General features: G+C 44.5%; 1 long non-coding RNA gene across 1 annotated transcript; it reads right to left on the reverse strand.

Annotated features, from left to right (window-relative positions):
* Positions 1–251: 251 nt before the first annotated feature.
* On the reverse strand, positions 252–2,544 carry LOC120694310. The gene is made up of 2 exons (XR_005683434.1): positions 2,456–2,544; positions 252–605 (listed from the first exon to the last, which is right to left on the reverse strand). It is a non-coding gene; the product is annotated as an uncharacterized LOC120694310 (long non-coding RNA).
* Between the last annotated feature and the right edge of the window lie 7,183 nt (positions 2,545–9,727).

Genomic DNA, 9,727 nt, shown 5'->3' on the forward strand with positions numbered 1-9,727 from the left:
TAAATGTAAATCCTCTAGGTACCTAGAGGTAGGGATGAAAACGGTCGGAAACGATCGGAAGAAGCCTCAATTGTTTTCAGTTTCACATTTTTTCTCGGAAACGATATCTGTAACAATATTGACGGAAACGAATACGGTGCCGATAATACGGGAACTTCGGAAACGAAACTATCCGATCGAGAATAGCTCGATATCGGTCAAAAATCGATAATTTATAGGTTAAAAAACGGTTAGACATGACAATACATAGGTTCAATAAGGCAAGATCATACGGAAAATATTATCAGTTTATCACCTCAACATGGTGACACATCAACATAAGTAATAGAATATTATAGCACTACAGCAGGTCAAGTTCAACCTTAGCCATTAAACAAAACACACGACAGGGTTCAAAAGTGACATAGTAGTGCTAGTGCAGTGCTGCTGCTGCTGCTACACACACATGCACATATGACATATCAAAGTTTGACGCATTTGACAAAGAAACAAAATAGTGCAAATTTGGCCATCTGAAGCTTTAGACATCTAGCTTGCTACAGATGAACATCAGGCATGTCATTATCATCAGCAGCCACCTCCATCTCCATTTCCATGACCTCCTCCTACACGGAGGATATATTATTCAAGTCAAAAATCTTGTAGTGCAATGGTAATATATTACAAACAATAAAATAGTGGTAACACCTACTTATGACCGGTCAATTTACTTTCATAGTTTTTTTCATACCTCAAGTTCAGGTTGAATCTTCATATTCTCGCGGACCTCAAGATCAGAAACAATTGAAGAAACCTTCCTTGTACCTACAAAAAATAAAACAGCTCCATTGGTGAACTATACAAAATGGCAATTGGAACGAACAAAGCAATACCAATACAATACAATACAATATGTTTTTTTAATGTTTTTACCTTTTTTATCAGCAAGTATCCAATCTCTTGTGCAAACCAAAGCCTCTACCATCTCAGGATCAAGACGACTACGATATGGATCAACGACATGACCACCAGCACTAAATGCGGATTTAGAAGCAACAGTTGATGCTTGCATGGCCAACACATCACGGGCAAGTTGGGAGAGAATAGGATATTCATCCTTTTGATTTTTCCACCATGCTAAGATGTCAAATGTATGCTGATTGGCTTTACTAACCTTAATGGTTGGTTCAGCCAAGTATCTTGTTAATTCACTTGATTCCTCAGGGCCATCACCATGTGTTGCATTATCAAATAGTAAGCTATCTAGCTCAGTATCTATGCTGTCCACTATCTGATTTGCATCCATTGAAGCCGCAGGAGCAGGAGCATCACACGAGGAAGGAGTAGCAGCAGCATAAAAGTGATACATCTTCTTAAGAACAACATTGAATTTGGCAAGAAGGAGCAGCAGCCATATTGAAGGGGTACTCATGCACAATCATGGCCATGTAAAATTTCTTCAGACTTTCTTCTTGATCATATTTGAAAGGTTTAACAATAGTTACAACATTTTTCTCATCATTTTCTGTTTTTATTTGCTGCTGGCCTTTAACAATACTGTGATAATACCTTAGATGAGTCCAAAAACCTGTTGTTCCAAACCTGCTCTCACATCTACCTTTGCAGGTCTTGTTTTTACAGCCTTGAAATTTGCATTTTGCCCAGTGCTGCTGCTCCTTCTTGCCATTTACCTCCACTGTCACCCAGTACTTGTCAAAGTACTCCCAAACACCTGATGTACACTTCTTTTGCTTCTTCTCGGCAGGCTCATCGTCACCGCTCCCACCTCCATCTTCAATATTGATGACACCAGCATCCTGTGTGCCACTTCCGCCTGTTGCAGGACTTGGCACTAATGCTACGTCCAATGAAGCTGCAGGTGCTCTAGGTGTTCCTGAAGAGGCGGCCAGATCAGTCTGGCTCTCCGCTGAAATGAGAAATGGAATATTTAGCTAATGAGTATTGAGTCATTTAAGTGGAAACAAATAGCCTGATAAATGACAAGGAATATATAGAAATAACAGGTGAAAAGTGAAATAGTAATCACTCTGAATATTATAGGATATAATACAAGAGGAGTAACGTACTGTACTTTAAACACTAAACTACAAGAAACCATCTCATGTCAATGTGTTGAAGTAATAAATAACTAAATCGCACTACAGCTCACACAAACCTGGAGGTTGTCCACGTGATTTACTAATTAAGAAATGCCTCAAAGCAGTACACCCATGCAACGTCTACACTCTCATGCACGCATGTACGTCTGTTACTGTCCTACGCAGCGCGGGAGGCGGAGGAGCATGCCGCGGCACCGGCGCCGGCGGCGGACGCGCAGCTGTGGCAGATGGTGGACGCGGCCGCGGCGCACCACGGGGCGCTGGCCGAGCTGAAGGCCGCGGTGGCGCACACAGAGCTGAGCTAAGATTCAAGAGACCAGTGGACCATGGCCCCCTGCTTAGTGCTTAGTGCTTACCACTCGCACTGAACGGTGCTGCTGGAGATTCGGCTGTCCGCCGGGTTGTTGGAGCCACGGATGTTGGCGGCGGGGGTGGTTCCATCAATCGACGGCAGGTTGATGGTGGCGACGGCGGCGATTCCTCCGTCGTTAGTCCTCGGCGTCGTGTTGTGTAGGCGCCATCGATGCCGATTTGCTGGAGTCTGAAGCTGGTGGTAGACGAGGCGCTTGGCCAAGGCCAAGGTAGGCGGCGGGCTGGCGGCGAAGTCGAAGCGTCGAGGTCTTGAGGAGTCGCCGACTGTGGTCGACTAGGGTTCTGGCCTTCTGGCCTTCTGGGATGGGGTGACGGATGGTTAGAGTATTTATTTGACTAGAGTGGAGATGGGCCGAGCTGGGCCTTGGGAGCTCGATGGGAGATTGGGAGAATGGGAGTACCTGTCGGACAGGAAGGTTTCCCGGTAAAATACCGGCGGAAATTACCGGGGAAATATGATAAAACGCGGAAACGATCGGAAAGAGGTAAAATCATTTTTGTTATCGTTTCCGTATTTTTTTTACCGTTATCATTTCCGTTTCTTCGGTTACCGTTATCGTTTCCGTTTTCTTTGAAACAGCGGTAAAACCTCGAAACCGAGGATCCAACGGCTTTACATGACCGAGGAATCCGCTAAACAGATGACATGGCACAAAGAAGGCAAATGATACCGCCCTGAGAACATGGTACATCCAGCTGATGCTGAAGCATGGAAGTATTTTGACGGGTGTCATATGAGAAAGCTGGGGAGCCTCGTAATGTACGTGTTGCACTAGCAACAGATGGGTTCAATCCTCATGGAATGATGGCTGCCCCATACACTTGTTGGCCTGTGTTCGTTATCCCCCTCAACCTCCTCCCTGGAGTCATGTTTCAACGATAGAACATATTCTTGTCGTTGATAATGCTTGGATACCCGGGGGATAATATGTGTGTGTACATGGACCCTCTGGTTGATGATTTGCTCCTTGCTTGGGAGGAAGGTGTATGGACATACGACCGAGCTACAAAGACAAACTTTCATATGCGAGTGTGGTACATGTACTCCCTGCATGACTTGCCGGCATATGGGCTATTCTGCGGCCGGTGTGCCCACGGAAAGTTCCCATGCCCAGTATGCAAGGCAGCTCTCAAGTTCTTATGGTTAGCGAAGGGTGGCATGTATTTTTCGTTTGATTTTTTCTCCCTATTGACCATCCATTCAGACGAGACATCAGAAACTTTACAAAAGGTCTCGTGGTTGAAGACCCTCCACCCTAGATGTTGACTGGTGTTGTGATTCGTGCGCAGTTAGATGCGCTCAGGGTCAAGAAAGAAGGTGGATTTGAGGGATATGGTGTAGAACATGCCTGGACTCAGAAGTCAGGTTTGTGGAGGCTTCCCTATATGGATGATCTTTTGCTTCCACACATTATTGATATGATGCACACGGAAAAAAAATATCGGTGAGGCACTCTTTGGTACAGTAATGGACATTTCTGATAAGACAAAGGATAACATTAAGGCTAGAGTGGATCAAACTAGGTTATGCAATAGACCAAAACTCAACATTCCGCCTCCCGAAGATGGGAAGAAATGGAAAAAGCCTCTAGCCCAATTCGTCCTAAAGAAGCCCTAGAGGAAGGAAGTACTAGAATGGTTTCAAACTTTAATGTTTCTCGATGGGTATGCTGTTGACGGTCGTTATTGCATAAAATTTGACCGCCAAAGTGAACTAAAATTACAACATTCCATGTCACATCATAACAAAAATATTAATTATCTAACGAGTTCCACGAGTTTGATGCTCACATGTGTTTTGCAGGAACTTCTAATTTTCACAAGTAAAACCTATCTCAAATGAGGAAACAAAGTTCACCATTGCAAAGAGCTCATCGTGCTGATCAAAATGGATATATAATTTGCTATTTTTGGAGCTCCCAATATATGCAGAGAATCTGAGGACGGGGTAAACTTAACTACAATGCGAATCAATGGGCTCAAGAGTCATGACTACCATATATGGATTGAACGGCTTCTTCCAGAGATGGTTCGAGGCTATTTTCCTGGCAATGTGTGGCGAGTGCTGGCAGAGTTAAGCCATTTCTTCCGCATCCTTTGTGCTAAGGAGTTATCTCAGACTGTAGATGTAGAAATGGAACAATTGGCTCCTGTATTGCTCTGTAAATTGGAGAATATCTTTCCACTAGGCTTTTTTCAATCCCATGCAGCATATGATTTTGCACCTTCCGTATGAGGCACGAATTGGGGGGGCCTGTGCAGGGCCACTGGTGCTATGCAATTTAGAGACAACAAAAGGTTCTTCGAACCAAATGTAAAAACAAATGCAAAATTGAAGCTTCCATTGCAGAGCCGTAATGTGCTAAGGAGGTGTCAAATTTCACAACCAAATACTATGCTGAAGCCCTGCCTAACGTGCATAATCCACCCTCTCATTACAATGCCGACGAAAATGAATCGAACCTCAGCCTCTTTAGAGGGCAACTCGGAAGTGCAAGTGGTGCAACTCCTAAGACCTTGCAACATGAAGAGTGGCACACTATCATGATGTATGTGTTGACCAATCTTTCTGAAATGGAGCCATACATTGAGTAAGTTCTCAACAAACTAGTTCTCGATTATTTGTAGCGTATCGTCAATATTCTGCATCCAACCCCCTCGATTTTGTTCTCTTTCGTATGAAGGAATTTACTCATCAATTCTTTTGATCGGAATGGAAGTAGACTTAACCAGAATGGGTTACAAGGCCGTTTTGAGATAGACTTAACCGGATTGATCGGAATGGAAGTAAATGATGATGAAATGGTTGAGGACGAGGCTGCTTGGAGATGAGGTTTATAATGCGAAAGACTTAGAATTACTTGAGCAACTACAATTAGGGGTTGATACTGACATTGCTCCTATGGAGCACGAGCCAGACTATCTCGACATGCATGATAGTGATGATGAGACTTATGATCCAGCTAATCCTGACCACAATGATTATTTCTAATACATGTATGTACTGATTCAATTATTAGTTGTAATGTCATGTCATTTTCTACTTATGTCAAGTTTATTGTGCTTCTCTTTCTAATTACGTTTTGTTTATATGTACTGATTGGTTTATTATTTTTTATTGTAGGTGATTGAACAAAAATGGTTGGTGGCGGCCTTCAGTGAACGTGCGCGTCTACATTCAGAAGAATGATGCCAAGATCCCAGGGGTCCCAAGATGAAGCTGAGGGGTCCATCGCTAGGGGTCGAGGGTTGGGTCGGAGAAAGGGTGGCCCCAAGGGTCGAGGGAGGGGTCGACCACGACGGCGTGTAAGGAGGAGAAGCATCAGTATGAGCTGGAGGAGGAGGAGGTGGAGAAGGAGGAGGAGGCGACAGAGGAGGACTCTACTACACCAGTTGTCTGGTTGCGGGGTCCCTCGCGACTCCCCCGGACAGGCCGATCCCTCTTGCCCTACGGCCGTTGATCGACCCTCTGGTCCACGGTACGTAAATTTAGAAGTTATCACTATTTTTCATTTGATCACTTGAAAATCACAATAAACTTTAGATGTTACCACTACTAATATTTTATCTAATCACTTTTGGCAGGAGTCGGAGAATACTCAGTGGAGGGTGCTCACAAGAGCAAGGTCAACGGCATCCTGGGCACTTTGTGCAGGGATCACTTCCCGGGCCTAGTCCACATTGATGGAAGGTACGAGCCGGCCTGGACGTGGGAGCACTATGCCCCCGCCCCCGATCAGCTCGATCGGAAAAACAGGTGCTTAGACAACAAGGTAGAGCGGGTCAAGGCCGAACTGTGGGTAAGTATTTCTCGCAATACACTCCTTAATACATCGCATTCATTTGACATATTTTCTAAAAATTACTAGATATTTCGTGGTTATATGCAGAATTTCTACAGGTGTGATGAGGGATACGAGGAACGCGCGTCGGTTACGTCTCACAACCGATGCATCAAGCTTGTAAAGGACATGCACTACGAGGCGGCAAGTCCAGTGCGTCATAAACTATGGTGCTATGTTCCTTAAGCAGAAGATCAAAAAAGAAGTTGCAAGAAATCTGAAGCTGACTCGGGAGCAGTACTTACAGGTAAATTTATATTTATACTTAGATTAAGTGTGTTACTTATATTTCACTTTTCATATGTTATTCACTTAATCACGTGTAGGTTCCTGCGTGGTGGTGTCCTAATGATTCGATGTGCTGGGAACGCATCGTGGACAAGTGGTTCACACCCGAGTGGGAGGCTGCGCACAACGCTAGTCGAGAGCGGTGTTTGCTTATGCCAAGGCCAGCACATCATCAAGGAAGCCTTAGCAACGAGGAATACAGAGCTAGATGGGTATGGCATATTCATTTCATTAATCTAACGTTCAATTATGCATAATTTGTAAACACATATTTTTCGCAGGTCCGCATCACATGCAGGCGTTGAGTGCTCCCAGTTCATGGGATAGGCTTTGGCTCACAAGGGCAAGGCGTCCGAGGTCACCTACAACCCGAACGATCCGTCCTCGGTGTACTCCAATCCCTCCGACCACGCCCGCATCAATATGTACACAGAGGCGGGAAGGCAAGGTCCATGGGCCCAACTGGGATCCGAGTGCCCATGACCTTGACGGAAAGGTCATCATGAGGGTGGGAGGAGGGAAGAAGCATGGCCAGTACTTTATAGGCGAGGGCACCGTAGACACGGGCTCTACCCCCACTCTCGCCCAGCTTCGAGCCAGGACCACGGACAGTGACCTGCCCATACGCCCAAGGCTATCCATGGCAGAGCTCCGAGTACAGGAACTTGAGGTAAATCCTAGTTTATTCATCGTTCATTCAATATGTATATTTTGCTTTGCATTGTAACATTCCAATCAAAAAATGTAGGCCCAGATGGCGGCGCAAGCGGTGGCACACAGGCAGCGATAGCTGAGGAGAGGAGGATACGCGAGGAGGAGGCGAGGAGGGCGCAGGCCGAGGTTCAATAGCAGATGGCCCAGATGTACTCCATTCAAGGTCTTTCGGTTCAAATGGGTCAACAACTACCTCCGATGCCATTCCCGCTGATTCCGGCTCCGGCTGCGGCAACTCCTCCTGTGAGCAACTTCACAAACTTAGTATTTTCATTTCAAGTATTAGAGACCTAGATAACATACAGACCTAGACTCACTTTGCCCTAGAGATTGTAGTTTACTAAAAGTAGCTACTTCGATAAAATTTTGAATATTTTAGATTGAATTTTAGATAATGTAGAGATTTTTAGTCACTTAGACAATTCTAAGAAATTTGAAATGTTTTAGATTATAACTTTATCAAACTTGATAATTGTCATAAATGCAATATATACTTTGTTTTGCAGAATCAATCAGCGGCGTCGAATATGCCTGAGTTGTTGCCGAGCATGCCACCGAGTTCCCCGGACAGCAGTCGTTCGCACCTCCGTTGGGGCCTCCGCCGTTCGCCCCTCCTCAGTTCGGCCCTCCTCCATTCGACCAACCTCCATCATAGAACATAAGTTTGTATTTGTGAAATCGTGCTACTTTTATTCTTTCAATTAGTGAGTTTGTGTACTTGTTACTCTGGATTGTGAACTTGAGGTCAGACGATGTGAATATGACTATATCGACTTCCTGTGAGCGTTATTATGCTATATATATGATGCATGTGACATTTGTTGTGATATAAAAATGTTAAATGTGATATTTGTTTGTGTGCGGTCATTTATACATTAAAATACAAAAAAATTAAATTTTGTTTGGTCACTTTGTCGTGTGCCTGGATCCTGGCACACGGCAAAGTGACCATTTGGCCGTGCCTGTGCACTTCTTTGCCGTGTGCCAAGGTGGCACATAGCAAAGCGACCTAAACTTCACAGTGTGCCTCGGATCCTGGCACACGGCGAAGTTTCAATCTTTGCCCTGTACCTCGGATCCTGGCACACGATGAAGTTCAAATCTTTGTCGTGTGCCTCGGATCCTGGCACACGGCGAAGTCGGAAGCCGGCGCCGTCATCGTCGCGCCGTCACCATCCCTCCCCCGGCCCGCCGTCATCTTCTTTAATTTGTCGTGTGCCCGCTTTAGCACACGCCAAAGGGCTTTGCCGTGTGCCCGTAAAAGGCTCACGGCGAAGCTGGCTTTGCCGTCGCAGCTGGTCGCCGTGGGAGCTTCGCCGTGAGCCACGCACGGCAAATATATTTGCCTTGTGTTTTTGGGCCTTCACTGTGTGCCTGGGGCACACGGCAAATGCGTGGAATCCGGTAGTGTGTCAAAACCTTCTCAAAATCAGGCTTAGGAATGATAATTTCTTTTTTGGAGTATGACATTGATGAATGTACTCGAAAGCCCAAGCAAGACAGTCCTGACCTATTTTTTATGAACCCATATTGGTTTTGATGGACCAGAGGGATAATAACTCTCTGTAGCCATCCAGACATGATCTTAGTCAAGAGCTTCAAAACTGAGTTGAGGAGTGAAATTGGCCTGAAGTAATTGGCAAAATTGGATTGTTGCATTTAGGGATTAGAGTGATGAATGAATTGTTAATGGCCTTCAGATTAAGATTTCCCTCAAATAATTCCTTGCAGAGATTATAAATATCTTCTTTAATTATGTGCATGCCAACACTTCTTGAAGAATAGGCCATTGAATCCATCGGGCCTGGGGACTTATCTGTAGGCATTTGGGCTACTATTTTGTCAATCTCCCTTGTGACCGGCTTGGATAAGTGATCAAGGTTGTTATGTCTGTGTAGTTTTCCAGATCAATTTGCATAGTAGGATTGGTGGTCGTTCCCATTCTCTTTTTATAAGCATCCCAGAGGTGTGCAACCTTTTCAAAAATGTTCTGTAATTTGTCTTCCATCCTCACTCTCCAAACTAGTTATTGTTTTTTCATGTACCTCAGTTGTTGCTGCATGAGAAAATTATGTACTTTCATCCTCAAGCTTTGTCCATCTAACTTTATATCTTTTCTCCAATATTCGTTTTGGTATTCAGTAATGTTAGGATGTGCCTTTTTAGAATGGCTCTGAAATTTTTTTCTTAAGTGTAAAAGGGCCTTTGTTCTTCAAGCTTGTCCAGAATCAGCAAGACGGAATTACATTCTTTGATTAGGTTCCAGAGTTTTGCCATCCCTTTAGTCCGATGCCTTTGTTTTCTTCTTAAGGGTGTATCACACTGTAAATCTATGATGCCTTTCATTTTTTTTCTCCATTCAAAAAATGCATACATTTTGAAACATTCTATTGAAATGCAATAACTGTATAC

This window comes from Panicum virgatum, unplaced genomic scaffold, assembly GCF_016808335.1.
Source record: "Panicum virgatum strain AP13 unplaced genomic scaffold, P.virgatum_v5 scaffold_4787, whole genome shotgun sequence".
Taxonomy (NCBI): Eukaryota; Viridiplantae; Streptophyta; class Magnoliopsida; order Poales; family Poaceae; genus Panicum; species Panicum virgatum.